At 36.6% G+C, this 14,887-nt stretch overlaps 1 long non-coding RNA gene across 1 annotated transcript; it reads right to left on the bottom strand.

Annotated features, from left to right (window-relative positions):
- Window positions 1–12,070: 12,070 nt before the first annotated feature.
- On the bottom strand, window positions 12,071–13,652 carry LOC138230789 (uncharacterized). The gene is made up of 3 exons (XR_011186393.1): window positions 13,580–13,652; window positions 13,222–13,283; window positions 12,071–12,164 (listed from the first exon to the last, which is right to left on the bottom strand). It is a non-coding gene; the product is annotated as an uncharacterized lncRNA (long non-coding RNA).
- Window positions 13,653–14,887: the final 1,235 nt, after the last annotated feature.

Raw genomic sequence — 14,887 nt, 5'->3', positions numbered from 1 at the left:
ATAGTAGCTGCACTCTACAAAGATGAATTTGCTAATTAATCAGTCAGGGACACAGCTTATACTTCAGTAGTCTTAGATCATGTAATGATGATTATTGTACTTTATAACTAGCAAAATCCCCATATCCTGTTCATTGCCCCTTTTTCAGTCATGTGGATTGACTTATGCCTGAAGTGGTTAATTCTCACCTTGACATCTCATAGAACAACTGAATCTCTACCAAGGGTGAATGTGTCCTTCCTCTTAATGTCTAAAAGAAAAGGTTAAAATTCATTGAAGCAAAATGCAACAACCCAAAATGTTGGGGAAGTCGTTTCCACAGTTATTTCATATGACAGTGCTTGGAGTGAAACTACATGACCATGGTGAAGAAGTAAAAACACTTTACCTTGTTCCTCCTGACTGATGTCCTTATGCGTGTTTTGCACAGTTGAGCGTTTTGTGTCTTGTCGTCTGTGTAGGCAACAGCCCTCTTCCCTGGGATAGAACTAGATGATATTTAGACACGTTAATTTGACTTCTCCATTGCTCACATTGATGTGGATATGATTATAATGCTCGGTTTTGTGGGCTTCCCAAGAAAACAATAAATCCCTTACTACTTGTTCGAAATGCAGTAGCACAGATCCTAACAAATACAAGAAAGAGAATATCATTCCTGTTTTGTAAAAACTTCACCGGTCACCTGTATTATCTAGGATAAATTTGAAAGTTCTTTTACTTGTTTTTAAAGCTTTAAGTGACCTAGCACGTCTGTACCTTACTGAATGTCTGTCTTCATATGTTCCTATACGTGACCTGAGATCTGCACATACTGGCCTACTGCAAATACCACATGTGAAATGCAGAAAGAGTGGAGAGGCTGCTTTTTGTTTTTATGCTTCTAAATTATGAAACTCACTTCCACTTTTTATTAGGCAGTCAAGCTCGGTACATTGTTTTAAAAAACATTTGAAAATGTTGCTTTTAGTTAAAGTGGTTCTTTGTTCTTTCTATTTCTGTTTCTTTTTTTAGTTCTCTTTAATTGTTCTTATTTTATTACGACTTTCCTAATTTGTATTTATTTAATTGACATGTATGTTGCTTTACTGTATTGCTGTATTTTCCTTTACAACTGAAAGTATATCTCTCAATTTTAATATTTTATTTTTACGCTTGCTTTTTAAAGCACCAAAGCACTATTTGTATGAAAGGTGCTCTATAAATAAAGTTTATTATTATTATTTTTAATATTATTATTATACTTTGTTACATTTTTGGTTAGGACAAAGATTCTAGTAGAGGTGGCCTCTTTTACCCTGTTCCAAAAAATTGGAAAACTACCTTCAGAATACACTGACAATGACCATCTACTGTCTCCTCTAACTGTGTATTGTCATCATGCATATCTTGTGTATTATTTATTGTAGTTGGTTCTGTCATTCTGTAAAGAAGCCACCTTTCAAGGCACTATATAAAATAATGTTTGTTATTATTATTTACATTTTTCATCGTAAAATCTGGCGAAGAGTCTTAAGAGAATATCAAAGAACACATTGCTCTTACCTTTCCATTCCAAGAAATGCCCTCAGCTCGGATTGCAGAGATTGACCTCTCTGTCTCAAATTCTGAGAAACATAGACTCGATTGAAAAATGACCATTTCCTAAGATTCACATAACATCACCAGTCAACATTTGCCACTTGACATCAATAGAAACCATAGAGTACATGACATTTCCAATCAGTTTTCTTTCAAGGTACAATAGCAATCGCCTTGCCAGAAGAGTTATACTGCGGTAGATAAATATTACAAATGTCAGATACACGCAGAGTTGTTTGGATTACTATGAAAAGATTGTCAAATATATTTATGTTCATTATATTTCTTGGAGTGACAGAGCTAAAGAGAAAAAAATACTTACCTTTATCTCTGCAGACAGGATCGCAAGGGATTCCCTTATACTGGGTTCCTATATAACAAATAATACATTATTCAAAAAACATGATATTTCTCTGTCCATTGGCAGCATGATTGTTTATCATTACAGTTTTAGTTAGCTTTAATTTTGGAAACCCCAAGTAAACATAGTTTGTGCCTTTCTCTGAACTTTTTGGCATTTCAATTCAGTTGTTTGTAAGCTTATTTTACAGTTGCTAGGTTGATGAAGTTCCTGAACTGTGCAGTATTTCTTTTGGGTTTGGTGCGAATCATATTCTAGCGGTTGGGGGAAAAAAGCACAGGTGCCATCCCACCATTAAACCCTGAAACTTACCTTAGCCGATTCTTCAACTAAACCAGACATGTTAACTAAGTGTTACAGTATGTTTCAAAGTGTGTATTTTAGCAAACACAACTGAAGTTCTGTTGTCTCCTTGGAGACACCTGGAACTGGTGTGATGCTGGTTCTATGACATCATTCGTTCTAAATGTAAATGCAGGTATTGGCACAACATAGTAAATTGATGTAAAGTTATGGATCCATTTATGATTTTCACTCAGTTTGAAAGAGTTCCTGTCGTGTGGTTAAAGTTTGTGTTACGGAGGGTTAACTGGGGTTCTGGCTACTAGTTAGGCTTGGTCATTCAGTCATCTGGTTCATGAAATAGGAAGCTAAGAGATCTGTGTTTTAGCTTTACTGTTTGTTTTTGTTCCATAGAATAAGAAATGTTTCATTAATATTAGTAATAGAGTAGCTGTTTCTCTAAACAGTGTGTGTCAGTTTGCACTGCAGGTGTGCCAGGTAGAGACCATTTAAGAACGAAAAAATATGCTGTCATTTACTGCCGTGGCTAATTTCTGTTAACCTTGTCTCTCACTCACTTTGATGAGCAAAATGTTCATACATAAAGCATACATTTCTGATTGGTCAGAAGAGCTTCTTAACATATAAGGTATAAAGAAAGTCAGAAAGTTAGGCACTTAGGTCAGCCTTAGGCAGTTAACCAAGACCATAATCCGATAAGAAGCTATTCCCTTTCATGTTGCTAAATCACATGTAGGATACATGAGTTACACCTCCACTTAAGAGACCTTAAAGAGACCTTGGCCAGCCAGGAGTGTGGAAAACCGTAAAACAGTTCTTGAGGACCTAATTGTTAACTCTTAACAGGCAAAGGTTCCTTCAGTCCTATGAGAAATATTTTAGAATTGAACTAAAGTGTGTTTCCGATACAGGAGCATATGTCTGTCAGGGCCTGTTGGAGAGGCCCTGCGTGAGAACCCCTGGCTGCAGTTCCACATCCCCCTGAAAGTAAATAGAGCCATAAGCATGGAGCTAAGGACACTGCTCCAGGACATGCTGGCTGTCGATCCTGACCAGCGACCAGAAGCCATCCAGCTGAAGAAGCAAGTCAGGCAAGCCATGGCACGAGAGAAAACATCTTTGTAGTGACTGATAGCAAGTTGTCCGTGACCAAGGGCAATTCTTCTGAGTTAAGTCTGATTTCATTTTTATGTCCCGAAAGGCCACTGCCTTTGTGCTGTAGATTTCTGATTTAGACGGGCATTTCTATGGACAACTTTGACTTTTCTGTGGGTCCAATGAAAATATTTTTTTTTACATATTCTTTGCTACAGTTTTCGAAAGTTTAAAGACATTCACTGAGTTGACGATAAAGGAAAAGTTTCATCTTTCACCTCTTGGAAGGTAGGCCGGTCAGAGGTACAATATATGTCTTCATGTCTTCATCCTCCATGTTTGTAACTACAGGTTTCACAGTGTTGAGCTAAGACACAAAAACACCTACAAGTGGCAGTTCCAAATGTATCAAATGTATAAACCTGGGCTGAAAAAGTGTGTACAGTATATACTCTGTGTAGGTCTGATAAAAGTATTCGAGTCAAAGTGTCATATGGATACAAATTCTCATGATTTTGTATTGTGTGTTTTTTCTCTGTTCTGCTTTATTGAAAGAAATCAGATGCTCTTCCTGAAACTTACCTTAGCTGATTCTTCAGCTGAACCAGACAGACTTCTGAAATTCTCAAATATTATCAAATCTTGTTGGTGCAGAGGTGGTGGAGCCCATTACCAACAGACTCACAGCTGAAATTGCTGTGAAAAGGGCTTCTACCAAATATTAACATGTGGGTGAAAATGTATACAATTGTAATATTTCCTTTTTTCCCATGGAAAGTATAACATATGTGGTGTGAGAAAGAGGTCCTCATTTAATTGCATGAAACTCTGGTACTGGCGCAACAAACTGATCAAAGTTCAAGGGGGTATACGCTTTCTGTAGACACTTTATTTCCTCTTTTTCCATACTCTAAGAAATGATTTGGGAAACCTGTGGGACACTGGAAGTCATTATACATGAGCCTCTTTCTGCACCTTTTAAGCCATTGAAACCTAGTTGCCTTGTTACAAGGTCTAATATTACAGTAGGTGTGGTTTCCGTCTCCTAATTTCTGAGAATGATCAAATTGGGGAATAAATTGTAGGGAATACCACTCTTGCACTTCTAAGAAAAGACTATCTCAAATGAAACTCGCTATAGAAAGACATCTTGTTGAAAAATTCTTTATTTTTTGTCATTTCTAAAGAAAAAACATTCATCAAGTCCTTCACAAATGTTTTGTTTGTGACTTTCTCTGTTGTTCCCTTTCACACTCAACTGAACTATGTGTTATGTCTTGTAAACGTAATCAAACATTTCACTTAGGTGTGTGGGTTAACACAAACCCATATTGTATGAAACATTCAGTTTTTCATTCCCGTTTTTTCTAACAATTGCATCCATGCTAGGACTACAGTAAACAACACTTTTTACGAAAGTAAATGAAATTGTTCATTAAACAAGACACATTGTTTTAAATGTATGCAATACGACGACACTAAAAACAACACTGAAACTTTTTATTGAAATACTGGACGAGATTGTGCATATTCAATGGATTTCTCCTGGTGCTTTTTTTCATCAGTCTTTTCATATTCTTGTTCTCTACTCAGGTGTCTCCTGTTCCTTTGGTGATGTCTGCTGTACACACATGGCATCATACACTTGAGCAAAGTGTGGTACCACCGTTTGTTCTTCTCCTAAAATAAAGATGAACATTGACAAAAGTCAGAAGCACTCTTTTCTTTGACAGACGAACAAACAATGCAAGAATAACCATACTCTCTGTTCCTTACTCATTTCTACCTACCTGTTTGACCACTTTGTCTGCTTCAGTCAGGACAGGGTGCTGGGGCTGACTCTGAGCAATCTGAGAAGAGCTCTCTGTGATCTTCTCCCCTACAGTGGCTACATTGTACTCTGTTTGAAATCCAGGTATCGCCTCCGGTAAGTTCCTCGGTCCTTTTTGGGACTTGAAAGGGTAGAATCATTTTGTGACTACATTTCATTGTCATGCACTGATATGTTCTGGTTTGTGTTCGATTACTGCAGGCGTTCAAGTACTTTCTTTTTGTTCTAGATTGGCATGTTTGAGATGGTAGGAACTTGTCATATTCTCAACTTATTTTCTCTATGAGACTCTGAATGCTCTGTAAACATACTATTTTAGCAATTCTTAGAAATCTGAAAGCAGTGTTACCTTTATCATTTTTTGTCTTGGTAGTAGTATTGCAGCTCCAACATCAGCACTTAAATAATGGTTTGTGATGTTACTTGTCCTTGGAGTTAGTATACTCCTGAGAAGTCAAGAGAAATCTTACGTAAGCATTAATTATGTTTCACTTTTGAAAGCAAAGTACGTGTCAAGTACTTTGAAGGCATTTGTTGATACTTTTAAGCACTTTGTTGATTATTATTATCCTTCAATTAGTTATTACAAGTCCAACATTCTTACATGATCTCACTCCATATTCAGAATGTGGGAATACAGTTGTTTTAAGGAAATGCCACTGAATAGATAGTAGCTGCACTCTACAAAGATGAATTTGCTAATTAATCAGTCAGGGACACAGCTTATACTTCAGTAGTCTTAGATCATGTAATGATGATTATTGTACTTTATAACTAGCAAAATCCCCATATCCTGTTCATTGCCCCTTTTTCAGTCATGTGGATTGACTTATGCCTGAAGTGGTTAATTCTCACCTTGACATCTCATAGAACAACTGAATCTCTACCAAGGGTGAATGTGTCCTTCCTCTTAATGTCTAAAAGAAAAGGTTAAAATTCATTGAAGCAAAATGCAACAACCCAAAATGTTGGGGAAGTCGTTTCCACAGTTATTTCATATGACAGTGCTTGGAGTGAAACTACATGACCATGGTGAAGAAGTAAAAACACTTTACCTTGTTCCTCCTGACTGATGTCCTTATGCGTGTTTTGCACAGTTGAGCGTTTTGTGTCTTGTCGTCTGTGTAGGCAACAGCCCTCTTCCCTGGGATAGAACTAGATGATATTTAGACACGTTAATTTGACTTCTCCATTGCTCACATTGATGTGGATATGATTATAATGCTCGGTTTTGTGGGCTTCCCAAGAAAACAATAAATCCCTTACTACTTGTTCGAAATGCAGTAGCACAGATCCTAACAAATACAAGAAAGAGAATATCATTCCTGTTTTGAAAAAACTTCACCGGTCACCTGTATTATCTAGGATAAATTTGAAAGTTCTTTTACTTGTTTTTAAAGCTTTAAGCGACCTAGCACGTCTGTACCTTACTGAATGTCTGTCTTCATATGTTCCTATACGTGACCTGAGATCTGCACATACTGGCCTACTGCAAATACCACATGTGAAATGCAGAAAGAGTGGAGAGGCTGCTTTTTGTTTTTATGCTTCTAAATTATGAAACTCACTTCCACTTTTTATTAGGCAGTCAAGCTCGGTACATTGTTTTAAAAAACATTTGAAAATGTTGCTTTTAGTTAAAGTGGTTCTTTGTTCTTTCTATTTCTGTTTCTTTTTTTAGTTCTCTTTAATTGTTCTTATTTTATTACGACTTTCCTAATTTGTATTTATTTAATTGACATGTATGTTGCTTTACTGTATTGCTGTATTTTCCTTTACAACTGAAAGTATATCTCTCAATTTTAATATTTTATTTTTACGCTTGCTTTTTAAAGCACCAAAGCACTATTTGTATGAAAGGTGCTCTATAAATAAAGTTTATTATTATTCTTTTTAATATTATTATTATACTTTGTTACATTTTTGGTTAGGACAAAGATTCTAGTAGAGGTGGCCTCTTTTACCCTGTTCCAAAAAATTGGAAAACTACCTTCAGAATACACTGACAATGACCATCTACTGTCTCCTCTAACTGTGTATTGTCATCATGCATATCTTGTGTATTATTTATTGTAGTTGGTTCTGTCATTCTGTAAAGAAGCCACCTTTCAAGGCACTATATAAAATAATGTTTGTTATTATTATTTACATTTTTCATCGTAAAATCTGGCGAAGAGTCTTAAGAGAATATCAAAGAACACGTTGCTCTTACCTTTCCATTCCAAGAAATGCCCTCAGCTCGGATTGCAGAGATTGACCTCTCTGTCTCAAATTCTGAGAAACATAGACTCGATTGAAAAATGACCATTTCCTAAGATTCACATAACATCACCAGTCAACATTTGCCACTTGACATCAATAGAAACCATAGAGTACATGACATTTCCAATCAGTTTTCTTTCAAGGTACAATAGCAATCGCCTTGCCAGAAGAGTTATACTGCGGTAGATAAATATTACAAATGTCAGATACACGCAGAGTTGTTTGGATTACTATGAAAAGATTGTCAAATATATTTATGTTCATTATATTTCTTGGAGTGACAGAGCTAAAGAGAAAAAAATACTTACCTTTATCTCTGCAGACAGGATCGCAAGGGATTCCCTTATACTGGGTTCCTATATAACAAATAATACATTATTCAAAAAACATGATATTTCTCTGTCCATTGGCAGCATGATTGTTTATCATTACAGTTTTAGTTAGCTTTAATTTTGGAAACCCCAAGTAAACATAGTTTGTGCCTTTCTCTGAACTTTTTGGCATTTCAATTCAGTTGTTTGTAAGCTTATTTTACAGTTGCTAGGTTGATGAAGTTCCTGAACTGTGCAGTATTTCTTTTGGGTTTGGTGCGAATCATATTCTAGCGGTTGGGGGAAAAAAGCACAGGTGCCATCCCACCATTAAACCCTGAAACTTACCTTAGCCGATTCTTCAACTAAACCAGACATGTTAACTAAGGGTTACAGTATGTTTCAAAGTGTGTATTTTAGCAAACACAACTGAAGTTCTGTTGTCTCCTTGGAGACACCTGGAACTGGTGTGATGCTGGTTCTATGACATCATTCGTTCTAAATGTAAATGCAGGTATTGGCACAACATAGTAAATTGATGTAAAGTTATGGATCCATTTATGATTTTCACTCAGTTTGAAAGAGTTCCTGTCGTGTGGTTAAAGTTTGTGTTACGGAGGGTTAACTGGGGTTCTGGCTACTAGTTAGGCTTGGTCATTCAGTCATCTGGTTCATGAAATAGGAAGCTAAGAGATCTGTGTTTTAGTTTTACTGTTTGTTTTTGTTCCATAGAATAAGAAATGTTTCATTAATATTAGTAATAGAGTAGCTGTTTCTCTAAACAGTGTGTGTCAGTTTGCACTGCAGGTGTGCCAGGTAGAGACCATTTAAGAACGAAAAAATATGCTGTCATTTACTGCCGTGGCTAATTTCTGTTAACCTTGTCTCTCACTCACTTTGATGAGCAAAATGTTCATACATAAAGCATACATTTCTGATTGGTCAGAAGAGCTTCTTAACATATAAGGTATAAAGAAAGTCAGAAAGTTAGGCACTTAGGTCAGCCTTAGGCAGTTAACCAAGACCATAATCCGATAAGAAGCTATTCCCTTTCATGTTGCTAAATCACATGTAGGATACATGAGTTACACCTCCACTTAAGAGACCTTAAAGAGACCTTGGCCAGCCAGGAGTGTGGAAAACCGTAAAACAGTTCTTGAGGACCTAATTGTTAACTCTTAACAGGCAAAGGTTCCTTCAGTCCTATGAGAAATATTTTAGAATTGAACTAAAGTGTGTTTCCGATACAGGAGCATATGTCTGTCAGGGCCTGTTGGAGAGGCCCTGCGTGAGAACCCCTGGCTGCAGTTCCACATCCCCCTGAAAGTAAATAGAGCCATAAGCATGGAGCTAAGGACACTGCTCCAGGACATGCTGGCTGTCGATCCTGACCAGCGACCAGAAGCCATCCAGCTGAAGAAGCAAGTCAGGCAAGCCATGGCACGAGAGAAAACATCTTTGTAGTGACTGATAGCAAGTTGTCCGTGACCAAGGGCAATTCTTCTGAGTTAAGTCTGATTTCATTTTTATGTCCCGAAAGGCCACTGCCTTTGTGCTGTAGATTTCTGATTTAGACGGGCATTTCTATGGACAACTTTGACTTTTCTGTGGGTCCAATGAAAATATTTTTTTTTACATATTCTTTGCTACAGTTTTCGAAAGTTTAAAGACATTCACTGAGTTGACGATAAAGGAAAAGTTTCATCTTTCACCTCTTGGAAGGTAGGCCGGTCAGAGGTACAATATATGTCTTCATGTCTTCATCCTCCATGTTTGTAACTACAGGTTTCACAGTGTTGAGCTAAGACACAAAAACACCTACAAGTGGCAGTTCCAAATGTATCAAATGTATAAACCTGGGCTGAAAAAGTGTGTACAGTATATACTCTGTGTAGGTCTGATAAAAGTATTCGAGTCAAAGTGTCATATGGATACAAATTCTCATGATTTTGTATTGTGTGTTTTTTCTCTGTTCTGCTTTATTGAAAGAAATCAGATGCTCTTCCTGAAACTTACCTTAGCTGATTCTTCAGCTGAACCAGACAGACTTCTGAAATTCTCAAATATTATCAAATCTTGTTGGTGCAGAGGTGGTGGAGCCCATTACCAACAGACTCACAGCTGAAATTGCTGTTAAAAGGGCTTCTACCAAATATTAACATGTGGGTGAAAATGTATACAATTGTAATATTTCCTTTTTTCCCATGGAAAGTATAACATATGTGGTGTGAGAAAGAGGTCCTCATTTAATTGCATGAAACTCTGGTACTGGCGCAACAAACTGATCAAAGTTCAAGGGGGTATACGCTTTCTGTAGACACTTTATTTCCTCTTTTTCCATACTCTAAGAAATGATTTGGGAAACCTGTGGGACACTGGAAGTCATTATACATGAGCCTCTTTCTGCACCTTTTAAGCCATTGAAACCTAGTTGCCTTGTTACAAGGTCTAATATTACAGTAGGTGTGGTTTCCGTCTCCTAATTTCTGAGAATGATCAAATTGGGGAATAAATTGTAGGGAATACCACTCTTGCACTTCTAAGAAAAGACTATCTCAAATGAAACTCGCTATAGAAAGACATCTTGTTGAAAAATTCTTTATTTTTTGTCATTTCTAAAGAAAAAACATTCATCAAGTCCTTCACAAATGTTTTGTTTGTGACTTTCTCTGTTGTTCCCTTTCACACTCAACTGAACTATGTGTTATGTCTTGTAAACGTAATCAAACATTTCACTTAGGTGTGTGGGTTAACACAAACCCATATTGTATGAAACATTCAGTTTTTCATTCCCGTTTTTTCTAACAATTGCATCCATGCTAGGACTACAGTAAACAACACTTTTTACGAAAGTAAATGAAATTGTTCATTAAACAAGACACATTGTTTTAAATGTATGCAATACGACGACACTAAAAACAACACTGAAACTTTTTATTGAAATACTGGACGAGATTGTGCATATTCAATGGATTTCTCCTGGTGCTTTTTTTCATCAGTCTTTTCATATTCTTGTTCTCTACTCAGGTGTCTCCTGTTCCTTTGGTGATGTCTGCTGTACACACATGGCATCATACACTTGAGCAAAGTGTGGTACCACCGTTTGTTCTTCTCCTAAAATAAAGATGAACATTGACAAAAGTCAGAAGCACTCTTTTCTTTGACAGACGAACAAACAATGCAAGAATAACCATACTCTCTGTTCCTTACTCATTTCTACCTACCTGTTTGACCACTTTGTCTGCTTCAGTCAGGACAGGGTGCTGGGGCTGACTCTGAGCAATCTGAGAAGAGCTCTCTGTGATCTTATCCCCTACAGTGGCTACATTGTACTCTGTTTGAAATCCAGGTATCGCCTCCGGTAAGTTCCTCGGTCCTTTTTGGGACTTGAAAGGGTAGAATCATTTTGTGACTACATTTCATTGTCATGCACTGATATGTTCTGGTTTGTGTTCGATTACTGCAGGCGTTCAAGTACTTTCTTTTTGTTCTAGATTGGCATGTTTGAGATGGTAGGAACTTGTCATATTCTCAACTTATTTTCTCTATGAGACTCTGAATGCTCTGTAAACATACTATTTTAGCAATTCTTAGAAATCTGAAAGCAGTGTTACCTTTATCATTTTTTGTCTTGGTAGTAGTATTGCAGCTCCAACATCAGCACTTAAATAATGGTTTGTGATGTTACTTGTCCTTGGAGTTAGTATACTCCTGAGAAGTCAAGAGAAATCTTACGTAAGCATTAATTATGTTTCACTTTTGAAAGCAAAGTACGTGTCAAGTACTTTGAAGGCATTTGTTGATACTTTTAAGCACTTTGTTGATTATTATTATCCTTCAATTAGTTATTACAAGTCCAACATTCTTACATGATCTCACTCCATATTCAGAATGTGGGAATACAGTTGTTTTAAGGAAATGCCACTGAATAGATAGTAGCTGCACTCTACAAAGATGAATTTGCTAATTAATCAGTCAGGGACACAGCTTATACTTCAGTAGTCTTAGATCATGTAATGATGATTATTGTACTTTATAACTAGCAAAATCCCCATATCCTGTTCATTGCCCCTTTTTCAGTCATGTGGATTGACTTATGCCTGAAGTGGTTAATTCTCACCTTGACATCTCATAGAACAACTGAATCTCTACCAAGGGTGAATGTGTCCTTCCTCTTAATGTCTAAAAGAAAAGGTTAAAATTCATTGAAGCAAAATGCAACAACCCAAAATGTTGGGGAAGTCGTTTCCACAGTTATTTCATATGACAGTGCTTGGAGTGAAACTACATGACCATGGTGAAGAAGTAAAAACACTTTACCTTGTTCCTCCTGACTGATGTCCTTATGCGTGTTTTGCACAGTTGAGCGTTTTGTGTCTTGTCGTCTGTGTAGGCAACAGCCCTCTTCCCTGGGATAGAACTAGATGATATTTAGACACGTTAATTTGACTTCTCCATTGCTCACATTGATGTGGATATGATTATAATGCTCGGTTTTGTGGGCTTCCCAAGAAAACAATAAATCCCTTACTACTTGTTCGAAATGCAGTAGCACAGATCCTAACAAATACAAGAAAGAGAATATCATTCCTGTTTTGAAAAAACTTCACCGGTCACCTGTATTATCTAGGATAAATTTGAAAGTTCTTTTACTTGTTTTTAAAGCTTTAAGTGACCTAGCACGTCTGTACCTTACTGAATGTCTGTCTTCATATGTTCCTATACGTGACCTGAGATCTGCACATACTGGCCTACTGCAAATACCACATGTGAAATGCAGAAAGAGTGGAGAGGCTGCTTTTTGTTTTTATGCTTCTAAATTATGAAACTCACTTCCACTTTTTATTAGGCAGTCAAGCTCGGTACATTGTTTTAAAAAACATTTGAAAATGTTGCTTTTAGTTAAAGTGGTTCTTTGTTCTTTCTATTTCTGTTTCTTTTTTTAGTTCTCTTTAATTGTTCTTATTTTATTACGACTTTCCTAATTTGTATTTATTTAATTGACATGTATGTTGCTTTACTGTATTGCTGTATTTTCCTTTACAACTGAAAGTATATCTCTCAATTTTAATATTTTATTTTTACGCTTGCTTTTTAAAGCACCAAAGCACTATTTGTATGAAAGGTGCTCTATAAATAAAGTTTATTATTATTATTTTTAATATTATTATTATACTTTGTTACATTTTTGGTTAGGACAAAGATTCTAGTAGAGGTGGCCTCTTTTACCCTGTTCCAAAAAATTGGAAAACTACCTTCAGAATACACTGACAATGACCATCTACTGTCTCCTCTAACTGTGTATTGTCATCATGCATATCTTGTGTATTATTTATTGTAGTTGGTTCTGTCATTCTGTAAAGAAGCCACCTTTCAAGGCACTATATAAAATAATGTTTGTTATTATTATTTACATTTTTCATCGTAAAATCTGGCGAAGAGTCTTAAGAGAATATCAAAGAACACGTTGCTCTTACCTTTCCATTCCAAGAAATGCCCTCAGCTCGGATTGCAGAGATTGACCTCTCTGTCTCAAATTCTTAGAAACATAGACTCGATTGAAAAATGACCATTTCCTAAGATTCACATAACATCACCAGTCAACATTTGCCACTTGACATCAATAGAAACCATAGAGTACATGACATTTCCAATCAGTTTTCTTTCAAGGTACAATAGCAATCGCCTTGCCAGAAGAGTTATACTGCGGTAGATAAATATTACAAATGTCAGATACACGCAGAGTTGTTTGGATTACTATGAAAAGATTGTCAAATATATTTATGTTCATTATATTTCTTGGAGTGACAGAGCTAAAGAGAAAAAAATACTTACCTTTATCTCTGCAGACAGGATCGCAAGGGATTCCCTTATACTGGGTTCCTATATAACAAATAATACATTATTCAAAAAACATGATATTTCTCTGTACATTGGCAGCATGATTGTTTATCATTACAGTTTTAGTTAGCTTAAATTTTGGAAACCCCAAGTAAACATAGTTTGTGCCTTTCTCTGAACTTTTTGGCATTTCAATTCAGTTGTTTGTAAGCTTATTTTACAGTTGCTAGGTTGATGAAGTTCCTGAACTGTGCAGTATTTCTTTTGGGTTTGGTGCGAATCATATTCTAGCGGTTGGGGGAAAAAAGCACAGGTGCCATCCCACCATTAAACCCTGAAACTTACCTTAGCCGATTCTTCAACTAAACCAGACATGTTAACTAAGTGTTACAGTATGTTTCAAAGTGTGTATTTTAGCAAACACAACTGAAGTTCTGTTGTCTCCTTGGAGACACCTGGAACTGGTGTGATGCTGGTTCTATGACATCATTCGTTCTAAATGTAAATGCAGGTATTGGCACAACATAGTAAATTGATGTAAAGTTATGGATCCATTTATGATTTTCACTCAGTTTGAAAGAGTTCCTGTCGTGTGGTTAAACTTTGTGTTACGGAGGGTTAACTGGGGTTCTGGCTATTAGTTAGGCTTGGTCATTCAGTCATCTGGTTCATGAAATAGGAAGCTAAGAGATCTATGTTTTAGTTTTACTGTTTGTTTTTGTTCCATAGAATAAGAAATGTTTCATTAATATTAGTAATAGAGTAGCTGTTTCTCTAAACAGTGTGTGTCAGTTTGCACTGCAGGTGTGCCAGGTAGAGACCATTTAAGAACGAAAAAATATGCTGTCATTTACTGCCGTGGCTAATTTCTGTTAACCTTGTCTCTCACTCACTTTGATGAGCAAAATGTTCATACATAAAGCATACATTTCTGATTGGTCAGAAGAGCTTCTTAACATATAAGGTATAAAGAAAGTCAGAAAGTTAGGCACTTAGGTCAGCCTTAGGCAGTTAACCAAGACCATAATCCGATAAGAAGCTATTCCCTTTCATGTTGCTAAATCACATGTAGGATACATGAGTTACACCTCCACTTAAGAGACCTTAAAGAGACCTTGGCCAGCCAGGAGTGTGGAAAACCGTAAAACAGTTCTTGAGGACCTAATTGTTAACTCTTAACAGGCAAAGGTTCCTTCAGTCCTATGAGAAATATTTTAGAATTGAACTAAAGTGTGTTTCCGATACAGGAGCATATGTCTGTCAGGGCCTGTTGGAGAGGCCCTGCGTGAGAACCCCTGGCTG

This window comes from Lepisosteus oculatus, unplaced genomic scaffold (assembly GCF_040954835.1).
Source record: "Lepisosteus oculatus isolate fLepOcu1 unplaced genomic scaffold, fLepOcu1.hap2 HAP2_SCAFFOLD_50, whole genome shotgun sequence".
In the NCBI taxonomy this organism is placed as follows: Eukaryota; Metazoa; Chordata; class Actinopteri; order Semionotiformes; family Lepisosteidae; genus Lepisosteus; species Lepisosteus oculatus.
Note: the sequence above shows the minus strand (reverse complement) of the source record. Positions and strands in the feature narration are given on the sequence as shown.